Here is a 26,777-nt window from a genome sequence, read left to right as displayed (position 1 = left end):
TTTGACTTGTTAATTTATTCCAAGAATATTATAAAGGTATAGAATCAAATAACACGTCATTGTGTCGTCAACGTATACTATTATTGTAAAGACTCAAAATGCTTTGGAAAAGGTAAAGTGGCTTTTGCGTATAGTCTGTCATGAGTTTTGTATTTGCATCAAGCTCTTTATTTTTTGTCTTCAGGACTCACCAACTGAATGGATCCCGGCTTTCACTGCTTACTCCCACGGCTTTCAGAGAGATGGGGCCAAGACGTGGGTAGGACTCCTCCTAATAGTTTCTGCTCTTATAGAGGGCTAAGCTCCTGGGGTGCAGGAGCTCAAAAAAACAATTAAAGGTGAAGAGAGAAGGAAGAAAGGAGCTTCTTCAACCGAGTTGCCTAAACCAAAAATGTAGCCTTTGAGCCATACCAAAAAGTTTGCATATCAAATCACTATATATTCTAGCTTAGAATGTTAGCAAAAGGGTTGACATGGATCTTAATTGCTATAAGCTACATGAGAAAGCGTTTGTTTATTTGTTCATAAAATCAGGAGCGAAGGCGATGTCTTGAATGGAATGAGGGCACCGTCTGTGGATGTGGTAGGCGATAGCTATTTGTACCGCTACTTGTATTTTTACATTCTGGAGGTAGCAGCACAAACTGAGACGACCGGCTTGAAAAGCATTTTGCCAATGTGCCTTAGAGTCATAACGCTTTTATCCTGTCCTTTGACACAGAGTATTAGTCTTTTGAGAACTTATCCTAAGAGAATGGAAAACCAAATGCACGATTTCCATTGCATCTTTACTTTCAAAAGCAAAATCTTGGCCATATCCATTGCATCTTTATACTTTCGAAAGCAAAATCTTGGCCAGAAACTAGAATGTTCAGGAATAAGGAAATGATTAAGTAAATGAGGTACAACCACCGTGTGAAAGACGGTGCAACCATTTAACATATAGGCTGTGTAGTCACACCCAAAATAAAGCTTTGAAGGTATGGGTTCCTTACTAAGCTACTGTCTCCTATCTGGGAACCCACTTTGCTCCGTGGTGCTGGGAGACGGAACTTTACAAACCCATTTCTGCTATGCCTGCTGGCTCCCTATTGGATCCCAATAGGGGGCCCTAGAGGGAGCATGAAGGCAAGAGTGGGGAGAAGGGCAGGAGGCTTCCCTAGTGCTTCCTGTCTCATCAGTTACCCCACCAGTGGCCCTGCACTCTGGACAGTGGCAGTTGATTTCACCAGTAGTTGGCTCTAGTTTCTGTTTGCCCACGCCCCATCATCCCTCCCTTCAGAACTATGAGCGGAGCCCTTGTGGGGTGCCCTCCCTGAGGTTTGTGTCCCAATTCTGCTGCCCCTCCCCCAAGCTTCTAGGTTCTGATTACCTTGACCCCTTCTCTTTGTTCCTCCAGCCCTAGGGGTAGTAGCTGCTTCTTGCACTGACCATGTCTGTTTTATTTCAGAGTCTCCTTTATGTGTCTTCAGTGCTCCAATACCTGTTTACCTAGTTTCTTATATTAATCCTTTGGGCTAAGGCATTAGTGTTGTTTCGACTTTCCTGACCAGTTAGAAAAGTCAGGAAATATAGTTGTATGTATACTGAATGAAACCATATGAAATTATGTAAAAACAAACATATAGGGAACATTATTGGAAATTTACCAAAATCCTAATGGTGGTTGTATTAGAGAGTTAGTCTTAGGAGTGATTTTTTTTTTCTCCCTTCATCCCTGTTTTCTGGATTTCTTGGTAATGTAGTTATATTACTTTCATAGTAAAAGTATACATTTATATGTAAAAGAGGATCTCATTCCCAGTGAAAGAAAATGTAGCCTGAAGAGAGCTTGGCCTATAAAACCAGATGAATTATAATCTGAGTAATGGAAAGTGATTGCAAATGTGACCCCGATTCCACTGGGGTATCTTTTGAAAAAGAGGAGCAGTACGGGAAGACTAGAGTGAAGTCAGTGATATCACAGCTGTCTGAGAAGGGACAATGGTATATAATTCCTAAATAACAAAATGAGAAGGTTGATGTGACTCTCTAGCAAATTCTACAGCAGCCTACCACACAGAGGACTCAACACTGGGAGGAAGCCTGGATTTACAGAGATCAGATGATGCCAAATTCACTTCATTCCCTTCTTTGTTGATCCTGTATTTATTTATTTAGCTATTCATTCATTTGTAAACATTTATTACATACCTACTATGTTCTAGGAACTGTCTTGGCAATGAAGAGAGAAAGATTACCTGCTAGAGAGACAGACAGGTATGTGACATTTAGATGCTGTTGACATATAGCCTAGGAAACAAATCAGTCTAATTTAAGCTTTTAATTTTGTCCAATAATATGCAAAACAGACATCTGTACTTCATACCTGAGCCTCACGCAGCCCTTTCTCCCACCCCCACTTCTGCAGGGGGGATTAGGTTACAGGGACTGGGGATGACTAGGGAGAGCGGTTGGGATACGGCAGAGATTGGCATGGGTGGGAGTAAGGGAAGGTTCAGGGGTGGGGTAGGGTTAGGCACCATCTGGCAGGCAAAACACATAAAACCAGGCGGCATATGTTTTTCACACTTGCTCATCACAGCAGGGGCCATCAATCATTCTAAATAAGATGTCTGCTCGTTCTCTTGATTTCACATGAATCTTGAATGGTCCACATATCAGATTCTCTTAATTCTCCCTTAAAGTTGCAGTGGTCAAATTCATTTACTCTCCAGTAATTAACAGATTTTGCTGTTTAGTAATGGGATTCACTCCACTTTCAAGAAGGACATTCTTGCCTTTTTGGTTTTCTTTCTGATTTGGTTGTCCTCGTTGATTTAGTGTACATAGGACCTCAGAGCAGGGGGATATTTTGTCCATACTATGATCCTCTATTCTCAGCTCTAGGCTAAAAAATTACTAGCTTTTTTTTTTTTTTTTGTATTCTCTGTTGTATGCATACATCTTAGCTAATACTCTAAAACTCCATTATAATGATGGTTGAGAGGGAAAGGTGAAAACTTCTTAGAGGATAACCCATATACAGAATTTCATCTCTCTTTATTATTTTTCCCTCCAATGATAAAAAAATCATACCCATAAAAATTACAAGCCATATGGAAATGAATGAAGTGGATGGTGAATGTTTCCCACCATTAGCAGTAGAGGGTGTGGGAGAGGGAATAAGGCAGAAAGTTTGGCTGAGCATGACACTTGGTAATTCATAGTGATTTTACTTTTTTGCAATGGCTAAATTGATAGGGCTACATCAAAATACTCTTCTCTAAGGCAGGCAAGATTCCCAAGCAAATCTTGGTAATAAAATGTGGTAGACTCCAGTGGAAGATCAAGAAGAAAGCGGTGAGCATCAGGGCAGAGTGACAGAGGAGAATGGGGTGGGTGTAAAGCTGAAGGTTGACGCTAAATCATGGCTCCTTAGCATTAAACAACAAAACAACAACTAATTCACTTATACCCACACTGTATTTCAAAACATATAATGTGACCTATTAAAATGTGTGCAGTACAAGAAGAGAATGTAAAAATGAGTAAGTTGTGAGCATGGGGCAAAAGGATTAGGGTAGGTAGGAAAAATAAGATTAACCCATGAGTAACGTTGATCCAAAACAAATATGTGTTCAAGTAATATACATAAATATTTATAGGCGTTCCTGTGCATTTGCCAAAAAATAGACTACAAGTCCAGTTCCAAGTTTCAGGCACACATTTACAAAAACAGAGAACTCAGATCACATCATCAATTACTTAATTAATTTTCTTAATTATTTAATTAGTTAAATACACAAACCAATTGCCCAAGTAAAGCACAACTCCTCCCGGGATTGATACTTGAGGGAATTTTTTCCCCCATGGGTCTTCAAAAAGAAGGCCCTGAGTAATATGTGATAAGTCTCCCACTGCCTTTGAAAGTGAACAAGGCAATGAGTGTTGTGAAGATGTTTCTTCTATCAGCTGTCAAGAGGGCTGCATCCACCCTTCTGGTCCCACAACCACGTTCACACCAAGACTGTCACCCCTTGAGCTGCTACCAATGCCAGTCAGTGACTGAGCACAGCAGAGAGGGGAGTTACTGTGATAGCCAGGGATCCTGCTCCCATGGAGTTTCCATTGTAGTGGCAAAAGGCAGTCTATAAACAAGAGGACAAACATGTAACTGAAGTGGTTTTCATATGGTAATTAATACTCTGAAGGAAACAAAACAGAGCGAGGTGATGAAGAAGAATGAGGGAAGACTACTTTAGATCAAGCAGTCAAGGGTGGCCTCATTTATTAAGCATGTAGCTAAATGTTGGAGGCCCGTGTGACGGAGTCATGGGGGACAAGGGGTTGGGTGTTCAAGGACTGAACGGGTTCGTGTGTGCCTACTGGAGAGAGCTCAGAACAGTTGGAAGGGCTCACATCAGCACTGTAGGCAGGGGTGAGGCAGGGGTTTCTGGGAAGGAGCTCAGATTTTATGCTAAGTGTGACAGGTAAATTAAAGGACTATTTCTAATTTTAGGGGCCTTACAGACCTCCTAAAACATATACATAGGATATAAAATCAAATTTTAAATGGAAATGCCTATGTGTTAGGCAATTTTCCATAAATATCATCCCTCTTTTTAACAAATAAAGTTTACTACTTTTGAAAACATGCAACATCTTTACTGCAAATAAAAGCGTTAAATATACAGAAAAATACAAAGAAGGTAAAATCATCTTAAATCGCACTACTTAGAAGAGACTATTGATAATATTGGATAAACATCCTCATGTTATTATTTAACATCCCTCAAGTTAATTTCATATTAATATAAATACATGTACATGTATACTTGTATATATACTACATACATTTATCGCTAGACATTTTGTCACTCCTCAACATGTTTTGGACATATAAGATATTTAATTGATTCTAAAATGCCTTATTTTTATTAATTCTTTTTAATGTTTATTTATTTTTGAGAGACAGAGAGAGAGACAGAGTGCAAGTGGGAGAAGGGTAGAGAGAGAGGGAGACATAGAATCTGAAGCAGGCTCCAGGTTCTGAGCTGTCAGCACACAGCCCAACAAGGGGCTCGAATTCACAAACTGTGAGATCATGACCTGAGCCAAAGTCAGACACTTAACCAGCTGAGCCACCCAGGCACCCCTCTTAAACACTTTTTTTAAAAAACAATTTGCACCCCTGGAATGGGGCTGCATCTGAACAAATCGTGATGCCTGGCCAGGCAGCCGTTGTAGACACATTCACAAAACCATCAAAACATTCGGAATGGGTGTTAATGGATTAGGAGAAAATTCATGAGCAAGAGGTGAGTTTTCTTTTAACTGTTGGGAGCAACATCATTGAGGGAGGAGTGTGGGAGTTTTGTTGGAAGTAAATATGAAGTGGTTTATCAATATTCCTCAAGCTCAAGTCCAAAACTGGCCAATTCTATGTAACTGCAAAGCCAACTGAGGACCCCAATGCCTTTCTCTCTTTCGTGCATTCTTAAGAAACTCAGCATCCAGACAGTCTTGATGGCTTCAAAACATACATGGACATTGACACGTCTGAGTTAATAAGCATTCAGAAGAGTTGGACTCTAAATATGAAGATGTTCCAGAAACATATTAATTTATCATGCTTATATATTTTTTTCAGGAATGCATTAAGAGTAATGTATAAAAATATGCCAAAGTGTAAAGGAGCTAATAAGTATAAAGTAAAAATTCTAGATAACAGGAGAGCACTGTCTTTTAATTGACAGCACTTATTTTTCTTAGTATCATAAAATAATGATGCATTTTGAAAATGATGGTATCTCAGATTTGATGAAATACAGTAGACTCTCCTTCTTCCATTTTAAGGTTGTTTCCTATTCCGCTGGGTGTTATATTCCATAATTGATGGGACCAGCCCTCTATTAATGGACATTTGGGTCACTCCAATTTTTCACCATGATAAACAATGCTGCAGCAAATATTCTTGTGCATACATCTTTCACACTTGCATGATTTTCTCTTTAGGGCAATAAACCAAAATTTTGATAAGTGTCAAGTAGCAGGGATATTAAAATGATACACCCTGACTGGTTGTGCCTGAGGTGCCAGGGAAGAGCAGACCCAGAACCTGAAGAGTCAGCGAGCCGTGGCAGGGGGCGGTTATCGCTTGTGAAAACCCAGGATGTGGACCAGGGCTTGCCCTGCCTGGAAGCCAGTCCGCTTCTTTTTGGAGCAGACTAGAGGGGGAAACTGCGGGCAGGAAAAAACTGCCTGGCCATTCATTCATTGCTACTCTGTGCCAGCTATTGTGACAAATGCTAAGTGACGAGACAGAAATGTTCCCTGCCCTGTGAGAGATGACTATACCGTGTAAGCCATGCTAAGAACTTTGAATTTGATCCTCCAAAGTATTTTGTTTGTTTGTTTGTTTTTAATCCCCAAATCCTTAAAAGACTTGAGGAAGAGAAATGTCACAATCAGATTGATTTAGTTTCTCTGAATCAAAATGCTTGACATTTGATATAGTTGAACAGGTGGCAGGAACGGGAGCCCACCATTGGGACCCATCTGTCTGAAGGCAGGGAATCTTCCTGGAGCTTTTGAACCAACTGTACTATATGGGGAAATGTTGCTGAGAACTTCAGAAAACAGAGGTGGGAGGTGAGGAGCTTCTTCTCTTTCACAATCCATCACGTTTGAGTGCAGCTGATCTGGATTTGGAAAGCTCGAAAAAGAAGCCTTCCAGATGGCACGCAGGACTGAGCCGCCATGGCATTCCTTATATGTACTCCTTGGTTAACTTGGCCCTACCACCTCTTGTCCCTGCCTCTGTCTACACTGTTCTTCTTACTTGGGCAACTCTTCTTCCTCTTGGTCTGGCTAACTCAGGCTGATCTTGGAGTCTCAGGTATAATGCCATTTACTCCAAGAAACCACCTCCTAGGCTAGGCCAGGGGCTGGTACTATGTCTCCCTTGGCACAGTATGACCTCTATCACTGTTTACATAGCACACTTTAGAAAACTTGCCTCGAGGGCTGCCACCTCTGTAGTTGGACAGGTCATGCCTTGCAGTGGGGCACCCTTTATACTGTACTCTATGTGACAAATGTCCCCTGAAGTTGTCCAGTGCATACTCTGTGTGGCTGTACGTGTCTGCCCTGATTGCTTATTTTACTATAAGTCTTCCCCATTAGATTGTCAACTCCGGAAAGTCCTGGACCATGTCTTCTTGCTCGTGATTTTATTCCCCCCCCCCCCCCCCCCCACTAGTAACTATTAGTACTTAAGGTTTTCTTTTTTTTTCTTTTTTCTTTCTTTCTTTATTTTGAGGGGGGAGAGAAGAGGGGAAGAGAGAAAGAGGAAGAGAGAGAAACCCAAGCAGGCTCCACACTGTCAGCGCGCATCTTGATGCAGGGCTTGATCCCATGAACTGTGAGATCATGACCTGAGCTGAAATCAGGAGTCACGTGCTTAACCAACTGAGCCACTCAGGAGCCCCTATTTATTTATTTATTTGAGAGAGAGAGAGAGAGAGAGAGAGAGAGAGAGAAAGAGAGAGAGAATCTTAAGCAGGCTCCATGCTCAGCACAAAGCCAGATACAGTTCAATCCCATGACCGTGGGATCATGACCTGAGCCAAAACCAAGAGTCTGACGCTCAACTGACTGAGCCACCCATGTGCCCCAGTACTTAATGTTTTCTAATGAAAATAACAAATCTATCCTTGTTAATGCATACAACCTTCCCATTTGGATTTATCATACCTAATTTTTTCCAAGGCATTGTGTTTGTAATTAGACCTAAATTGGTAAGATCCTCACCGGTGTCTTTCCATTTTTGTTTTATATCCTGCTTGCATTAACATGATCAGAATGTTTCCTTCCCTATTACTTAATAACTTTTGTCAAAATACTCACTGGAAGGGCAAGCCTCACAATTGCACAAACATGAGCTAAGACCAGTTTTAAGGACTCAGCAATCCACTGAGAGAGGGCGAAAGGAGAAACTTCTCCCATAAGGGAGCTGACAGCCAGGCTAATGGAAAAAGTTCCACCCAACAACATAGGCCTCCCCCTCAGTGGCCCCCTGCCCTCCCCACCTACAAGAGAGTCTGGCAAATGAAATCTTTCTTTGGGCACGTTGCTGGTGATAAGCAAGAATAGACACTGAACAGGCAACCAGCGCTCATGACACAAACTCTAAAAGAAGTTTCTGTCAAATGCTGAAATTAAGGCAATTAAACACTTTCTACCCATCCAGCTCAGAATACCTACCTATAAAATAAAAGCTAGTCTGAGGGCTGGGTATCTATTGTGCTGGCCACTAGGGTTGAATAAAAGCAAATCATGCCTACACCTATTTTCCCAGAGGTCCGGCATATGCATAATTTTGGAGAAAATTTCCATCTTGGTGAACACAACTATCTTGGAAACAGTGACCCCAAAGGAGAAACTCCCCACTTCCCTTGTTGCTTCAGGAAGGACCCAGTTCCAGCTTTAGCAGTTATTCCCCAGAGATCCTTAAAGGCAAATGATATTTGGGAACAGAAAAGATAATGTGCCCCGTTAAAAGGACAAGGTAAGAATTCAGAAAAATCCTGTCCTGCTTCCTCCTATAACTCAAGCAAGCTACTTTCATAGTTAAAGCAGACTCCACTGTCACTCTCTTCCCCAGTAAAAAAAGTCCTGTATATAGAACACCCAGGAAGAAAAGGAGAAGAAGATGTGTTAAAAGAAACTTCCAAACATTGGTTTGGAGAAAGTGGCAAGATGCTCAATGGGTTAGATGGCACCTGGAAATATGGAACTATGATTTGCTGACTGAAAATGGATTTGTTGGCTAACAGCTAGAGGAGGAGGAGTACGGAAACACAACAAATTCTTGGAGGGTTTCTTTCATGACTGGTCACTTTCCTGGCTATATAAAATAAACAGAATCAAACCCTTTGTAGTCAACCCATGTCTTCAAGAACTCAATCAATGAATAATGAAAAGTGTCTATACATTTGAAAGGTAAGAGGAATAATATGCAACTAAGAAACACACAACGAAAAGGATCTGAAATGATAAATCTTTGGCAGAAAACATGCTAAAGAAGTGTGTAAAGGGGCGCCTGGGTGGCTCAGTCGGTTAAGCGGCCGACTTCGGCTCAGGTCATGATCTCGTGGTCCGTGAGTTCGAGCCCCGCGTCGGGCTCTGTGCTGACAGCTCAGAGCCTGGAGCCTATTTCAGATTCTGTGTCTCCCTCTCTCTCTGACCCTCCCCCATTCATGCTCTATCTTTCTCTGTCTCAAAAATAAATAAACGTTAAAAAAAATTAAAAAAAAAAAGAAGTGTGTAAATATGTCATTATTTGCAGTATCATTGAGGAATGTTTTCTTCTATCTGAAATTAAATTTTGCAATTTAAAACGATCTGATGAAAAGGCCATTTCTTCAATAAGAAAGCTACTTCTTTACAACATTAATCATCTTAAACTCATGGTCTCTCCAGGGGGATAACCCCACTTTGCTTTTCCATTGATATTACCTTTAACAGGAAATAAATGACTATGCTAGAGTTGTATCCTCACTGATACTGTTAGATGGAACTTAGGAATATGACAGACTTTATGACTTTCCCATGGGCGTCATAATCACCAAACAATGGCATTTTCTTTGAGTGCGATGAAAACTACATTAATGAAAATAATCAGTCTGCAGTGTACCTCAGTGCTGATGGAATTCAAGGAAAAAGACTCATTTGTGAGTTGCTTACATAATTGGAAGATTCTGACTGATATTCACTACCATAATGATGACAGACTTAATTTCCAGAATTTCACAAAACAATTGTAACATGTTGAGAAAAATGAATGATCCTTACTCTTTTAGACACCCAGATATGCATTAAGTATTTTTAATAATACTCTGAAATCTAACACTATTTGAAGTGATCGATTGAGTCTTTGCTCTGGCAAAAACTGTGTCATCAGAGGAATTCTTTATGCATCTTTGCGCATAGTGAAATACACATTTGCTACATATTTCAGTATTTTCCCTTTCCTCCCATGGCAGAGATGGCACACAGATGGCACCCGGACCTTGTCCTTCCATGGCAGACATCACTAATCCATCTCGCACACACATTTGCTGAGCCCAGACCAGCTTACTCAGGATGCCACTTCTGTGAACTGCCCAGTTCGTGCTCGGATGAAACCCATTTGTGATTCCTATCCCAGAAAGTAGCTCTACATACCTGGTTTAAAAAACTAGCTAAGTTCCATATATGCAACTCTATAAGAAATCCTTTTTTATTACTATCAAAAATAGGTTTCTCCACAGGCTATTGTGAAATCAGATGTGATGTAGACATAACTAAAACACCATCAATCTTTTAGGTTCACACATGTAGAAGATAAAAGATGATTAAAGCAACAGTCAGTCTACTAATTTAAAGTCTGGGTGATACTTTTTATAAATATATTTTTATATGACGGGGCAAACCTGTAAGTACAATAAGTTATTGATCGGTAATATATTATTGTCTGGGAGACTGATTACACTTCAACACTGCCCTTTTGCCACAGTGGTAGCTACCACAGCATCCAACACCTTCAAAGATTACCTAGGAAGTTTTGTTTATGTTCACACAAAACGTGAAATGATTTTGTTAATAAGGTAAGTCGAATCAGCAAAAACAGCTTCCGGTGCCATGCTTTGTAACGCCTTTGTCCTCAAGTCCATTCTCAAGCAGTCTTCCCCTGAAAGGGTAAGGTCCAGCTCTTAACATCCATCAGCCACAGTTGCCATGATCGTTATTTTTTTCCATCAAAATAGTTGAATCGAAAGACCAAGGTTACTGAAAGCTTACTCAGGCGGCAGGGAAATAAACCCAAATATGACAGGAAGATTTCTCAGCTGCTTCTTCCATCCTTCACCTGGGGGCCATTTGCTTCTCGTGATGTGAAAGAAGCTGGCAGGCAGGAGCCCTGCACAGCTGCCTGCTCCACCCGGCCTGCCAGGGGCAACCTGCTGTCTACCGTCCCACTGTGTCTTTTTCTCCTCACGATCTCTTCTCTCTTGAATCCCAGGAAGCAACGACATGGACAAGGGAGACATGTGTAAGCTTCAGAAAAGGACTTGTGTAAAACAGAAAGGCAAAAATCTATCATATCTATTGTACATGCTGGATATAAGCCGGCTCTTTAAGGTGAAAACAAAACACAAGACACCTGGGTAGCTCAGTAGGTTAAGCTTCCGACTCTTGATATCGGCTCCGGTCTTGATCTCACGGTTCTTGAGTTGGAGCCTTTCATGGGGCTCTGCGCTGACAGTGTGGAGCCTGCTTGGGAGTCTCTCTTTCTCTCCTTCTCTCTCTGCCCCTCTCTTGTTCGCTCTCTCTGTCTCTCAAAATAAATAAGTGAACTGAAGAAAAAACATTTAATTTAAAAAAAGGTGAAAACAAAACACAAAGCTTCTTTCCAATTGCAGTCAAGTTGGGAGCTAATTCAAGTCGCTGAATTCTCTGCCTTTTCTACTACAGGAGCATAAAATCAACTCAGGGCAGAGGACCCTCCCTGCCCTCTGTCCCAGGTGTGTCACAAAACCAGCTGTCAGGCCAGGCTGATGGGAGGGTCAGCCCACCCACTCGCACTGGTGGGGGATTTAGCAGGATGTGGCATGCTTTCATACCTGTGAGACGGAGTGACAATGCTCTCACTGCTGGCCTCAAAGCACTAAGAGAGAGAGGAGGGAAAAGAAATGACCTAATGGATGTGTTAGTGCTGTGTCATTCTGAAGAGTCCCCAAGGAGCTTCAGCAGCATTGATATTTTTTATTATTGTCATCCTCGTCATCTTGTGTTTGGTAGACGTCAGAAAAGGCAGTTCTCTGGATTCAAACAATATGAAAGAGACTTAGATAAGGTGCAGTATTGTCAAATTCACCTTTTAGTTAATTTCCAACTATCGCCTACCCCTGGTTTTCAATGTTGGCTCAGCATTCAGAATCAATTGTAGGCTTGGGTGTGTTAAAAACATACATTAAAAAAAAACAAACAAACAAACAAAAAAAAAACACAAAAATGATGTCATGCACGAGCTTTATCCCAGGACTGGATGGGACCCAGTTGTTTTCTATTTTTAAAAATTCTCCCAGTAATTCTGATGCCTAGCCAAATGTGACAACCACATGCACATGCACATGGTGATCCAGGGCGACTGTAGCCCCTCACATTCCCCTGAGGCCCCAAATTTCTTCCAAGCACAAGTCTGGGTAGGATGGGCAGTGATGCCATAAGATTCCATTGGCAGAGATTTTTCTTCTTCTTTTTTTTATTTTTATTTTTTTTAATGTATTTATTTTTGAGAGAGAGACAGATTCAGAGACAGAGTGCAAACAGGGGCGGGGCAGAGAGAGAGGGAGAGAGAGAGAGAGAGAGAGAGAGAATCCAAAGCAGGCTCCAGGCTCTGAGCTGTCAGCACAGAGCCTGATGCAGGGCGTGAACTCACGATGGTGAGATCGTGACCCGAGCCGAAGTCGGATGCTAAACTGCACTGAGCCACCCAGGCGCCCCTCTTCTTCTTCTTTTTTAAAGTTTATTTATTTATTTTGAGAGAGAGCAGGAGAGAGAGACTCACAAGCAGCCTCTGCTGCCAGCGTGGAGCCCCATGTAGGGCTCGAACTCATGAACCGCAAGATCATGACCTGAGTGGAAATTAAGAGTCAGACACTTAACCGACTGAGCCACCCAGGCATCCCAACAGAGACTTTCCTTCTGCCTTGGCCTCTCTCTCCTTCCATTCCTCACCTTCCCAGGAAAAAACAGTGAGCTGACTAATCCAAACATTTCTCCTGCTCCCCATCCCACCTCCTCTTTCTTTAATTAATTCTGATGATGAGTTGGAACAGGAGCCACCTGAAGTGAGATGCTGGCTCCATTTCTCAGCATCTAATATCTGACATAATCACAATGTATAGTGTAATGGCTAATGAAACCCCGAACAAAATTTATTATACTAAAAGATAGAAGCGTGCATTTAAAATAAGTGCCCGAGATTACATTTTGCTGAAATCCAATTTTAAACTCAGCATTGAATTTATGTGGGGTTTTTTTTTTTCCCCCCAGGTAATGACTGCATTAGCAAAGGACGGATACTTTGATTCCTACTAATCCATTTCTCTTGGGTTAAAATACTTTATTTTAAATTGTTTCTCTCAAACTTACCCAGTCAGTGGCGTGTGTAATTGTGACAGGGTTAATTCTAATCAGCTCGATCCTAGACAAAGATTTTTGTGACTCTGTAAACACTTGCTTTTTTTTTTTTTTAATCTAAGAACTCAGTTTAAATTAAATTAATCTTTACAAACTTTTGCTATTAAAATCCTCTCAGGTTGGTACAGGTAAGACCATCAAACTGATTGCTGACATCTAGAATGTTGTTGTTCTTTTCATTTCCCTTAAGTTTTTCAGCACGTTCATACAGTAATATTTCCCAGCTGGTAAGGGACCCAGCTTCTGGAAGAGGAAAAAGCAAGAAACACAGCCTAGCTCCCCAGCTGCATGTGATTACGTTATTCCCAATTCACAGGAAATGAACAATCATTTAGTCTTGACAGGTACATCCAGAAACTCCTGTCTTCCTTTTCAACCTGAAAAAAAAAATAAATAAATAAAAATCAGGGTCTACAGAAGTTAAGCATTAGCCTTTAAAGTATGCTTCATATTTTTTGCCAATGTTATGAGGATATCTTGTGAAAGCTTTTGAAAACACTCTGGGAAAATGCTGCCAACAGCCTTAGAAACCTGGGAGGAAGAAAATAATCATCCAAAATACTTTCTGTTCACGAAGATATGTAACTTAGCGGTCCCTTGTGAGCTGGTGAAGTTTAGACATATGTGATGGTAATTGGGGTGCGACCCAAATGGCCTTTTTAGTAGACTATTAGACTTAACACAAAAGCAAAGATGTCAGCGGTAAATGGCCCTCTGAATCAGTTCTAGGATGAACTAAAAGCAATTACAAATATGTTAGGAAGGGTTTTTTCCCCCTTTATCCTGATGGATTTGTCCCTCGATTGAAAATATTTCCATTTTCTGAACACAGTTTTCCAATGGAGAAATGCAATCAACACGGCATAATACTCCCATTCGTCTTGCAGTTTAAAATTCACCAAGCACTTCCAGGGCCATTACTTACTCCTCGCCGCTGTCGCGTAATGGAGGCCGGCCTCCATTTTACAGATGACCAAGCAGAGACACCAGGGAGGCTCCGCAGGCTGCCTGGAGTCGCATTTCCCCGGTGGGAGCCTCGGGACAGACAGCTGGGTCTTTTGGCTCCTAGGCCAATACTGTTTAGTCTATCTAGCTGAGGATTTTAAAACATTTACTTCAGCTTAACTCACTTTGCCCCCTATTATGGTCCATTTGTGTATGTCAGTCTTTATCTCTGGACCTGAGTCAAACTTCACCCCTTCTCCCACCTCCTCTTGTTTCAGAAGGAAAAAAAAAAAAAAATCAAAGCCTAAATATGGAACACATGTGCTTCTCATCTGGGCTGTTTAGAGGGATTGGGGAAATGAGAACTGTCGTTGGCTCTTTGTCCTGATGTCTTGGCATGCCCTCACACCTGGGTCCCCCTGGCACCGCTACTGGCCCCAGTCTGAGCTGACCGCGCTCGGGATCAACGTCCGCGGTGCGCCTTTACTCAACTCTCAACATTTTGGCTTCTCTGTGTTTTGGAGGCTCGCTCTCCTGGTCCGTGAAAAACCTACTCTGGTCTCTATTTATGGTAGATTTGGAGGTGCGCGGTGCAAGGCTAGTAGACGCCTTTCGCGTAAAGGCCTGGAATCCGCCGCCACCTCTCTGACTGGACTGCAGTGGGCAGCCATGACTCATGGTGAGGTCATGCATTCCCAGGCAAAGTTTATAGTAACCAGGAGGCTTAGCTATTTGCAGGTGCCCTACATACTGAGCATACTAATTCTAACTCACCTCCATGTTGCACTGGCATCTTTTGAAGTAGAACTTCATGGGGTGAACAGGAAGACTACAACATTTTTATTATAGTTGGCTTCCTTTGCTGAATTAGCGTTTATATTTTCCCAGTAGAAATCCCCAAATTGAAAATATAGAGGTGTCAGCTAACACCACTTTAGTTAAGGTTGTGTCAACATTTCCTATAAACCTTGTTTTTCTAGGGTTTATAACTAGACCATAAAAATTTGCTCAGCTCTGAAACTTGGCATAGAGAGTAAACCTGGGAGTGAATTTTGCAGAATCTGAAGAAGGAAAAATAAGTTCAGCTGTTTGGAACATGTGCCTGTTCTAAAATGGAACTGATTTTTAGATGCATTTTCTTTTTTGTGTGACTCAAATGGAACTTCGGTTTAAAAAAAAAAAAAAGAACTCAAGATTATTTCATTAATATGGGCTAATTGCACTTGTTAGTTTTTAGAGAAAAAGTTAATGATTGAGGTATTTAACTCAAACCCACTGACTGCATCTGCAGGTACAAGTTTTTGCAAAGCAGTTAGCTGTGCATAATAATGTGATGTGGCAAATCGTCTGCACACCTTTTAGTGCAGGAAGTGACCAATGCGCTTCGAAGGAAAGAATCCTTCTGATAAGAGGTTAATGGGCCATTTCAAAATGCTTACTCACTCAGGAGAGCATCCCTTTATTCATCTTTACTTAGTCTGTAGTTCACGTTTATCGGATGCCCCCAAAAAGCAGTTCATGTACCATTTGCATCAGGGAAAGAAACATCCAATCCCTCTGAACACCTAGTTTTTCCTGAAAGCGGAGCTGATACTCTGCATCCCTAGCAGCTCACTGCCCTTTTGCTGCCAGGATATCGGTAATTGGAGACCATTAGTCAACGTGTTGCTCTATGCTTGTGATGCCCTGGGCTGCATTTGTCTGTCTGTCTCAGGCCATGAGCTCTAGAAAGATGGCCGCCACCACCTGTGACAGAAGCATCGTGGAGGAACGGACAAAAGCGTTAGACTCAAAGCTAGCAGAACTGAGTTCTCGTGCCCCCTCTGGGCCCTTACTGACTCTGTGGACTCAGACTAGTCAGTCTGCCTGTCTGCCGATAACAACACCCTGCTAACCTAGTAGGCTTATTGAGAGAGTCCACTGAAAGCATTATATATATATAGAAGCAGGTTTTAGACTGTAAAGGGCCATCCAAATGTGAGGGGATGGCACCTACCTCAGCATCTGATATCCAAGGAAGCCTACTTAAATATTGTTAGTGATGAGACTTTAAGCTGATTCATGTGGAAAGGCCCTGGGCTTCCCAGCATAAAAAGCCACAACATCATGACTCAACCTCGGCTTTATTCCTTCTAATTGCTCTTTTTTTTCTTTTTCTTTTTCTTTTTTTTTAATTTTTCAATGTTTATTTTTGAGAGAGAGAGAGAGAGCGTGCGTATGCACAAGTTGGGGAGGGGCAGAGAGAGAGGGGAGAGAGGATCTGAAGCAGGTTCTGTGCCGACAGCAGAAAGCTCAACACGGGGCTCGAACCCACGTGCTGTGAGATCATGACCTGAGCCGAAGTCAGGCGCTTCACCCACTGAGCCACTCAGGTGCCCCGTTCTTTTTTTTACCTACCTGTCACTGATCACTGACCACTTTTCTGAATGGAGAATGTTCCAGAGTTTTGGCTAGGCATTTCACATGGACATCAACCCAGTCTGGCCCAACACCACCTTTGATGTCACCTCATTCTGCCACTGCTCATCCCACCCCCACCCTGCAAACGCAACGGCGGATCCTTTCGTTAGTGGCGCAGAAACAATTTTTGGTACCTTCATCCACTCCACCCGAGGGCTCTTTCCTCAAGGAGAAACATGCTACACGTCTCAGACACAAGTGATTTACGTTTGTTGTGGAGTTTTCTGGCAGGAGGATCCATGAAATGTCATTAGCATTGTCAGTCCTCAGAAGGGCCCACTTGGTTTAATGCTCTGTGGCCAGCATCTTAAAATTCTTAATCCATTTTATTTTTTTAAATTATTTTTATTTTTGCTAATCAAAACCTTTGTAGAAAATATCAGGAGGCTATCTTCTGAAGGCTCTTGGGCCTCAGAACTTAGGAAGCAGGGCCCCTACGCCCATGATCCGTTAAGAAAGGACTACAGCAAAGTTCCATGGCCAGGCCATCCTCTGCTTCTCGCATGCTATGCCGAGTTGCAGGTCCTGTGCTCATGTTTCTAGGTTGAGGCCTGGCCTGTGGACTCACAGGCAAGGTCTGCAGGCTCCAAGCTTGGCCTTCAGAGGTGGCCTCATGGGGCAAGTCTATTTTTTTTTTTTAATGTTTATTTATTTTTGAGAGAGAGCATGAGTGGGAGAAGGCAGAGAGAGAAGGAGACACAGAATCCAAAGCAGGCTCCAGATGTGGGGCTCGAACTCATGAACCGTGAGCTCATGACCTGAGCCAAAGTCAGATGCCTAGCTCACTGAGCCACCTGTTACAGAATTTATAGGGACAAGTCCAAAATGAAGATGTGGGGACACTTGTTTAAAATGCATTACAAAGTTAGGGGCACCTGGATGGCTCAGTTGGTTAAGCATCCCACTTCAGCCTAGGTCACGATCTCATCATTCCTGAGTTCGAGCCCCGCGTCAGGCTCTGTGCTGCCGGCTCGGAGCCTGGAGCCTGTTTCAGACTCTGTGTCTCCCTCTCTCTCTCTGCCCCTCCCCGACTCATGCCCTGACCATTTCCCATCTAGCCCTACAAGCCTCAACCTGGAACAAGCCTAGGGCTGAAAGTTTTGAGGTCACCTTTTTCAGGCAGTGGAGGGGTTTAGAGTGAGTCTTGCTGTTCCCAACCGAGGCTGGAGGTTGGCCGTCTCCTGCCCTAGAGCCCCCCACCACACCCCATGCCTACAGCCTGTAGGACTAGGTTTCTGCTGCAGGTCTTGGCTGAAACGAGAACCCTCTCAGCTGTCTTGGCAGGAGCCAGACTCCCTGCCTAGCATTTACAGCTCCTCTTCCAGAAGCCTGGATGCTGATGTGGGCATTTGTAGTTTCCAGCACGAAAGGGGTGCTGGGTACCTTGGCGCAGCCACAGTCTGTAACCGAGGATGATCACTTCTGCATCCGTTTACCCAACCGAGCATAACCAGGCACTACGTGGGCACTGGGGACATGTCAGTAAGATAAAGATGTTCCTGCCCCCAGGGACGTTCACATTCTAGCGGGAGAAGTCAGACAGTGAACATAATCAATGATTATATTTGTGGGTTGAAAAATGAATGGTGCTCTGGAAAAGTAGGCAGCAGGGTCCGTTAAGGAAATGGGGGGTGGGGGTGGGGAGGACAGTTTGCATTAGGAAGGGAAAGTCTGATGCAAGATTTGAAGGGGTGGTGGATGTTAATTTCTGGGGGACAAGCATGCTGGGCACAGGGTGCAGCTAGTGCAAAAGGGGGGTGAGCATGGCTGAAGAGGGGGAGGCAGGAGGCCTTGTGGCTGGAGCCCTTGAGACGAGAGAGGTAGGAGGTGAGGCCAGGAGGGGAGACAGTGCCAAGGGCTGGGGTGTTGTCAAACCAGCTGGGAGCAGCAGAGTGACCAGATCTGTTCCAAAGGAATCTCCCTGGCTGCTGTTCCAGGGCAGACCATGGAAGGGCGAGTGTGGAAGCATTAAGACCTGTGCTCCTTTGAACATTGTAATTTGGGCTTCATACCCCCCTCTCCCCCCCGCCTCTTCCCGCTCAGGGGGCCTTAGGGCTGGTTCTGCCCTGGCTCCACAGGGCTGCAGCCTCATCCCTTCCAGCTTCTTCCACACAGTCTGGTGGGGTGGAGCCCTCAGCTGCATCTGTAGGGAAAACCACCCAAAAAAGAGGAGACCCAGGGCCTGGCAGGGCATCCCCTCTGACTACAGATTTTAAAAAAAGAAAAGGTTAGCTCTTCTCCCAGGGACCGCCTATCTCCACCACCGTGGAGGCATGCAAGCTTCGTGCCACTGTGGACCCTGCAGGCCTGCAGTGCCTTCCCAGCCCTGTTTCCAGCAGCCCCACCCCTACTCTCGGGCTCACCCAGAAGCTTGCTTTCAAGTGAGTCTCTGTGGACATTAAGTCAGTAAAACACCTTTGCAGCCAGTACGTGAGGCACCCTCTGAGGTCAGAAAGCTCGCCTGGCAACACAGGGAAGTGGATGGTGCCTAATGGGCAGAGGGAGCGGCACCCACGGGGCACACCTGGCCAGCAGGTCACTGGTAAGCGGGGACGGAGGTGGCGTAAAGAAGTCCTGCCTGTCTCCTTTTGGTTCATCTCCCATCATCTTGGGTTTTTTTTCCCCCAGTATGTTACTGCACATGTTAACGAAGATGAAACCTTTCACACACATCCCGGACTGGAATCAAGTAAACAAAGTGTCAACGTGAAAGCACTCTCCAAAAATCAGGTAGCATCATTATCGGGGAAAAGCAGACTCCAGCAGTCTCCCTTAGTGTTGGGAAATGTGCTGACTACCTTCCAAACAATTAAATCCCATCAAGCTGTTCAACTTATCCTGATCTAATAATCTGCCCAGACTCTCAAAGCACCGCCTCGAGGGGGCTGCTAGGACTCGGGCTCAGCTACACGTAACACTTTCTCCAGGGAGACGGGGCTGGGTGGTGGAGCAGGCTGGACACTGGGCCAAAAGTCCGAGCACTCGCTGTGTTCTGTAACCAGGGACGAGTCACTTAACCTCTCACAGGCTCAGTTTCCTTACCTGTAAAATGTCCTACCTACCTCACAGGGTTTGGGTAGGGTCGTATGAAATAATGCATCCAAAAGTCCTGTATAGATGGGACAGTACAAGGCCATGCTGGTCAGACCCTTTAAAGACTAACCCATCTGCACGTGGAACCATAACTTTGTGCTCATCAGCATCTTGTTCCCTCCAATTCCAAGATCCAAAGGCAGATTGAGTATCGATATTTTAGGGACTTCCCTGCCTTACCTCCTTTTGTTCTGTTTTTCGGGTGGTTTGTACGGTTAGAAAACAAAGAGGCCAGGTTGCTGGGTCATAGTGTGCATCGAGGCCTTTGAGTAACTTTAAATGTGAAACACCACGTCACAGGTCACTGCAGACCCACGCGGTAATGAACAGAGGCTACTGTGTCCCATAGATCAGCAGCAAGTGAGGAAAAGGAGAAAAAAACTCCAAGTTAAAACCTGAATCAATGGTGTTAGACAAGGGCTGCTCTGGGAGGTGATATGGGGTTCAATCATATAATGAGGGCTAGACCACTAATTAGGGTTTAAAAACATTTTGCAGAGTAGCTTGTCCCCCACCCCCACCAGTTATGAGGTGTTTTCAGGGGCTGGGGATGTGGAGAATTGACACATGGTAGCATCTTGGGATAGTTCTTCCTCGTCGGCGATTGCCTTATCTACAAGCCCACCAGTATGGCATCACAGAACCGCTGGAGGTGGGAGTCTCTCAGGGGGGTGCTGGCCACCTTGCTGGCTGAGGGGAGCACCCTGTAGAAATACCGCACTCTGAAGGGCTCAACTCTTGTGAGCAGGTTAGGAGGACTTCAACGCTCTCAGGATACGCAGATGAGGAACAGAGAGGCATATTAGAAAGCATTCGCCGTGGAGCCCCATTGCCCTGGCTCCAGCCCTGGTTCCAGCACATACTATAAAATTCTCGTGTTGAGGCACCTGGGGGGCTCAGTGGGTTAAGCGTGCAACTTCAGCTCAGGTCATGATCTCACGGTTTGTGAGTTCGAGCCCCATGTCGGGCTCTGTGCTGACAGCTCAGAGCCTGGAGCCTGCTTCGGATTCTGTAACTCCAGCTCTCTCTGCCCCCTCCCCTGCTCTTGCTCTGTCTCTCTCTCTCTCTCTCTCTCTCTCAAGTTAAATAAACATTAGAAAAGAAAAAAAAATTCCTGTGTGATTGCTCAGGTTCCCCGATTCCTCACCTGTGAATAGGGCCTCAGCAGTGGGGTCCGGTGAGCTTTGAGAGGACATCAGGTGCAGGAGCTTCTGGCATAGGCACAGCCAACATATCTTGAGTGCTTCCCTTGTGCCAAGTACCGTGCTAATCACCTTCACATGGGTTATTTTATTCCGTTCTCCAATCACTCTGTGAGCTAGGTGCCAATCCTACCTTCATTCGTCAGAAGAACCTACTTTTAGAGTAGCCTAAATTGTCCCCGCTCTACATCTTTGGCCTACCGAAGTCCTGTTTTGGTTAATAAAAATCTTTCCTTTCAGTTAAGAATGCCCAAATGGAAATGTCTCTGTCTTCCTCGGCGTCCACATGGCCATAAAAGGATATCCCCTGGATACAGAATTCAGGAGGGATTCCTCTCTTGGGTGTGTGATGTTATGTTCTGGCTCTGGAAACGAAGGAATGTTCACTTAGCTAGTAAGTAACATAAGGTAAGTGCTTTACAGGTATTATACATAGATCATCAAAAACAACTTTCAAGACAGGCTGTTACCCACCATCTCCAATTACAGTGAGGAGACCAGGGCGCTGGAAGGTTAAAGTGATATGCCCAAAGTCACACAGCCGACTAATGGCAGAAATGGGGCTCAGGCCCAGGCAACTCTTCCTCACTGCCATTATCTGCCACCCTGGAGGGCACTCAACAGAGCATTTGCACTCCTTCCATCCCACCTACCTTCCTAAGTGCCTGGGCCCCTGGCTACACTGGTAATAAAAGGCCCCAGAAAATGTGTCACGTACATGCATCAGAACTGCAGGCCAGATCCAAAATGCATGGGGCCTGCGTTATGGGGAACAGAGCAAAGAAAATTGAAAAAGGTGAACTTCCTACGTATATATTATATATTATGTAATATATATATTATATATTATATATAATTTAATATATATATATTATATTATATTTGCAAGTATAATATATACTTGTATAATATATATACAAGTAATATATATATATAATATATTAATATATTATATAATATTTGCAAGTATAATATATACTTGTATAATATATATACAAGTAATATATATATATATTACTTTGGGTTATAATAAAGAATATCTTGACTACAAATTTGGTCTTGAGACATCCTTTAAAATGAATGTCTGCTCAGATATCCAGAATCAAGACTTTAGTTTCTGGTAGAAAACTGGACACTCAGCTTCCCCTACTAAATTGACATCCTTTGTGCCAGCCTTTTAACACCCTCTGAGGGTCTAGTGGCCTAATAAAATCATCGCTGTGATGATGTACTACATACTAATGGAAATCAAGGTGATTTTATTAAGAGACATTTTGCTTTATATAAGGAGTTAGATGGTACAAGTAATTTAAGATAACAAAGGTCTTCATTTTGTTGCAGAATTGGCTCGCACTGCTGATTCAGCTTTGGAACACGTACATGTTGAACACGGAAGGCAGGCAGAGGGCATTTGAACGTCACCTAGAGCCCAGGTCCCTCTGAAGTCAATGGGAGTCCTGTCTGCCCCATCATTATGGTGTTAATGGCATTATTTTCTTTGGCCATTAGTGTGTGCTGCCCGTCACTGCAAAATGCTAATAACTGCAGCTCTCTGGGGTTCCCCTGAGTAAGGGGTCTGGGAAAATTTATCTCCAGTTTCCAAATCAGACTGTACCAGGCCCCCTGTAGCAACTGTGTTTTTCCCGATGTTCTCTTACATGTCACAAGGTTCTCAGAAAAAGCATTGATTCCCAGGGCACTGAAGCAAAGGGAGGGTTTGCCTTCTGGAAAGATCCTGCTTGCTTGTGGAAAAGTCGTCCTCAGGCTATGACCAAGCCAGCGCTCGAGACTGTGTCAAACCAGAAGCCACGGGGAGTGTGGGGATGTGGGACGGGGATACCAGGCCTGGGAGAAGCAGCCAAGAGAACGAGGTTCACAGTTTACTGAGGTCTGATCCAGAAAGGGTCAGGCAGATGTGGAGGGAGCAGCGGCCAGTTTTCAGAGAGCAGGCCAGCAGTGGGTCATAGATCAGGGACTCACTGATGGCCACAGGATTTTATAGAGGGAGTCTGCTCACTGATCCTGCTGTTCACCCTTTTGTTATGTATCCTGCTTGGGGAGGGAAGCTGCCTTCTCCCAGGTACCACAGGGCTTGTGATATGTCCCCTCCTCTTGGGGGTGGGTCCTTACTCAGGGAGGCACTGGTCACTGTGGCCTTTAGAAAACTACCCTTCACAGCTCTTATAGCCCTGGCACGAGGATCCCAGGCCTGGAAAGAATCTGGAGGGAAGATGGACACTTCCCTCTCTTCCTCTCGAGGTAAGAGCTAACCTTAGGACAGAACAGTCTTGAGAGGCCAGACAGGTAGAGAAGTCAGGCCTGTCAGGAAGACAACCCTCCTTTCCCAAACTTTACACATCAAGGGCTCCCAAGGCTCTGGGTTTTCAAGCTCAGGCCCTTGTCCCTCCTGTCCCTTCTGACCAGGTTCAAGAGGAACCCCAGAACCTAGTAAGTGGGGCTAGAGTCGGTTTTGCTGCCATAGCCAAGTAGCGTGAGCCGTCCTTGGCTTCCACGGACTTAGTCAAAATGGATTTCCATGCCTTGAACGTTCTGTGTAGCATTCCAAGTCACAGCCTCGGATCTGCCTTCTGGTTCAGTGACGTGCGCCTCAGCCACGTAGCAAATATTGTTTTACGAGTCCGTAATTAACGGCTGTCATTCTCATTTCTGTAGTTCCTGTGTGGTGCTTTTGCAAACCTTTGCAATTGCTGTTTTTAATGTATTCTTTCCTAATGGTTTCTACATCCTATCCTGTATTTTTAAAATGTTTATTTTATAGTCCCTTCCAAGTATTCGATCTGTGTAGTTTTTGTTTCTCCCATACTGATCTGGCTCTGCGTGCAGGTGAGATTTTCTGGTACAAGCTCATCTTCAGTAGAGGGCATCGTTCTGTGGGGGCCAGCCAATGTGCCACGGGCTGTGAGGTGTCTGCCCTAGTTCTGTGCAGGCATCCACGGAACATCAAGCACTCTTCAGTTTGGAGCATTTTGTCCCTTGGTCAGGGAGTCCCAATCCATGTGTATAACGTAAATTCAGATCCTACCCCAGAGCATGAAGTAAAAGGTTGGCTTTTAATTTTTTTCTTTGAATGTTTATTCATTTTTGAGAGATAAAGTGTGAGGGGGAGAGGCAGAGAGACACAGAGAGAGAGACAGACACACAGACAGAATCTGAAGCAGGCTCCAGGCCCCGAGCCGCCAGCACAGAGCCCGACGCGGGGCTCAAACCCATGAATTGTGAGACCATGACCTGAGCCAAAGTTGGACGCCCAACCGACTGAGCCACTCAGGCACCCCAAAGGGTGGCTTTTAATTTTATTCACTGTAGACATTTTCTCCAGCCTGGAGCCCTAGGTCTGGCAGAAAGCTTCCCGAATACCCATCTGGACCATGGGATGGAGTTTTCTTGACCCCCGTCTCACAAACCAACAGCTCTTCAAGAGTTCTGGCTTTAGGCTAAAACCTCTCTTCTCACTCCTCTCCTTGATCGGACTCGAGGCCACGCTTCTTATCCATGCATGGGAATGAAAAGTCTAGCCTTTCACCTCCTGGGTCACTGTCGGTTCGGCTGAAGCTGGCCATTCTTATTTTAGTTCACTCGTTGCTTCGGTCATGCGAGAGTTTCCATTTCTTTCTTCTGAATTCAACTTGCATTAAAAAATGACAACGACACAGTTTTGTTTGTTTGTTTGTTTTTTCCATTCTATTAACTCTAGGATCACTCTGTGTCTCTAGCAGAAGGGCTGGCCGAGTTAACTCAGTCCAGCGTGTTGCCAGAAGTGAAGCCTCTGGGAGTTGAATTTCATCTCAGGTACCCAGTCGCTGAGTCTTGCTCTGAGCCGGCTAACACCCTGAAACTGCATTGATGCTGCCCATCGACGTCGAGCATCACTGCCTCTCACCCTCTGATGCTGAAATTGTCTCACAGATTAGATCTGTATCTCTCTTTGTAACCAAACCATGCCTACTTTTCCCTTCCCCTATGGACCCTTCTGGTGGCCAGCTAACTACCCTCTGGAGTGCCAGCCCCAGAGGATACATGTGAGGAAGGGACTTACTTGGTTGGCCAAAAGTTCTTCATTCCCTCTTCAGACAGACTGTTCGAGCAGCCTGACTAGACAAGAATCTTCCATCATGTGAAATCCTGTAACTTTGCAGGGCTCACAAAATCCCTCTAGGGATCTGAAGAAAACTGTATCTTGGGACACCTGGGTGGTTCGATCGGTTGAGCGTCCAGCTCTTGATCTCGGCTCAGGTCATGATCTCACAGGTTCGTGAGTTCAAGTCTCACCTTTGGGCTCTGCGCTGACAGAGGGGATCCCTCCTTGGGATTCTGTCTCTCCCTCTCTCTGCTCCCTCCCCTCTTGCGCACTCTCTCTCTCTCAAAATAAATAAGCTTAAAAAAAGGAATAAAAGAAAGAGAAAGAAAGAAAGAAAAAAGGAAGAAAGAAAGAAAGAAAGAAAGAAAGAAAGAAAGAAAGAAAGAAAGAAAGATGTTTATCTTGTCCCGAGGGACAAAAGTGCATCCACAGAAACTTCTGTATGAATTTCAGGGAGTCCTTAATCCCCCGATTCATGGTAAGAACTTCTGCTCTGGGGGCTGATTGTTCTTTGGCAAATTGGAAACCCTAGTTTGCTAGTTTTATTCAAATCAACTCTAGTGAAAAACATTGTTAAAACGAGACCCTATGACATAACAACAATCTTTCAATTTGTCACTCCCCTGATGCCATCTTTAAACAAAACACCGGCACTGAGAGTAATGTCGATAATTAGTGACAATCTCCTATAAAATCACTTCCTCAAAGTGCTTTTTATTAAATAAGTGAATTGTTGCTGGAGCATAATTTCCTCAAACGCTGCTGACTCAAACCTCTGTCATCTGCAGGGCAGAAGCGGCTTCTTGAAATGAGACAGAACTAATGTGTCATGGTAGAAATAAAGCCGGAATCTAGATTTAATTTCCAGGTTTGGGGTCTGGCTTTGCCACTAACCATTAAGTGACTCTGGAGAATTCCCAGTCTTCTCAGCTTCCTTTTCCCTTATCTGTAAAGTGAGCAAGTTGGACTAGATCAGGGGCTGACAAGCTAAAACCCACCACTCGAATCCTGCCTGTTACCTGTTTTTGTAAATCAAAAGCTGTGTTAGAACAGACACACTCTTTTACTTCGGTATCATCTACAGCTGTTTTCATGCTACAGCGGCAGTTGAATAGTCATGACAGAGGCCACATGGCCCACAAAGCCTGAAATAGTTACTATCTGGCCCTTTACAGAAAAGTTTGCCCTTGGCCTAGATGATCTCTCTATTCCCCTCCACCTCGGGATGATCAGTGATTCTTGGAGCTAAAGAGAGTATCACCCAGGGCAATCTAAGGTTACATGCAGAATAAATCGCTTCTATTATTTTGTTGAAGCAGCTCCCTCAACGACTGTTACTTAGGGAAGCCTATTGGTCAAGTGGAACTACTTAAAACAATCAAACTTCCCGTGTGCTTCTAACAGTTTCATAATCCAGACATTCAGTGATTCAGAAAGACTTTTCTCCAATGTATGCAAATCAGTGAGACTGTTAAAAATTACTCCCTCTGATAATACCCATTAATAAACACGATGAAGTTGGGGAAATGCCTGACAATGATAGCCTCTCTAGGCTCCCTAGGGTAAAAGCCTCCCTTTTACCCAATTCAAAGCCTGTTTTGAACTGAGTGAGAGCATCAAAAACCAACTGAGAAACGTGCCCCTTCCACAAGTATGGTGCTAACCTGAGCATGAACTTGCCAGGCTGGACATTCAGGAGAGTGATATATTTTTGTGATCTGTGTTGTCCAAGCCACGCTTTCCAAACATCA

The 26,777-nt window shown here is 44.0% G+C and overlaps 1 long non-coding RNA gene across 3 annotated transcripts in view; it reads right to left on the bottom strand.

Moving 5' to 3' along the window:
• Positions 1 to 11,332: 11,332 nt before the first annotated feature.
• The window catches only part of LOC121014651 (uncharacterized), a 31,798-nt gene continuing 16,353 nt past the window's right edge, over positions 11,333 to 26,777 (bottom strand). Inside the window, exons 2-4 of one of the 3 annotated variants that reach the window (XR_005783331.1) lie at positions 13,323 to 13,604; positions 11,646 to 11,843; positions 11,333 to 11,378 (exon numbers count right to left, since the gene is read on the bottom strand). This is a non-coding gene — a long non-coding RNA (uncharacterized LOC121014651). Of the gene's footprint in view, positions 11,379 to 11,645; positions 11,844 to 12,592; positions 12,638 to 13,322; positions 13,605 to 26,777 lie in introns of those variants that run through there. The other 2 variants (XR_005783332.1, XR_005783333.1) reach the window with 2 other exon arrangements.

Source organism: Herpailurus yagouaroundi, unplaced genomic scaffold, assembly GCF_014898765.1.
Source record: "Herpailurus yagouaroundi ecotype Mexico unplaced genomic scaffold, PumYag 203, whole genome shotgun sequence".
NCBI lineage: Eukaryota > Metazoa > Chordata > Mammalia > Carnivora > Felidae > Herpailurus > Herpailurus yagouaroundi.
The sequence above is the reverse complement of the archived record's forward strand: the minus strand, read 5'-3'. Positions and strand labels throughout refer to the sequence as shown.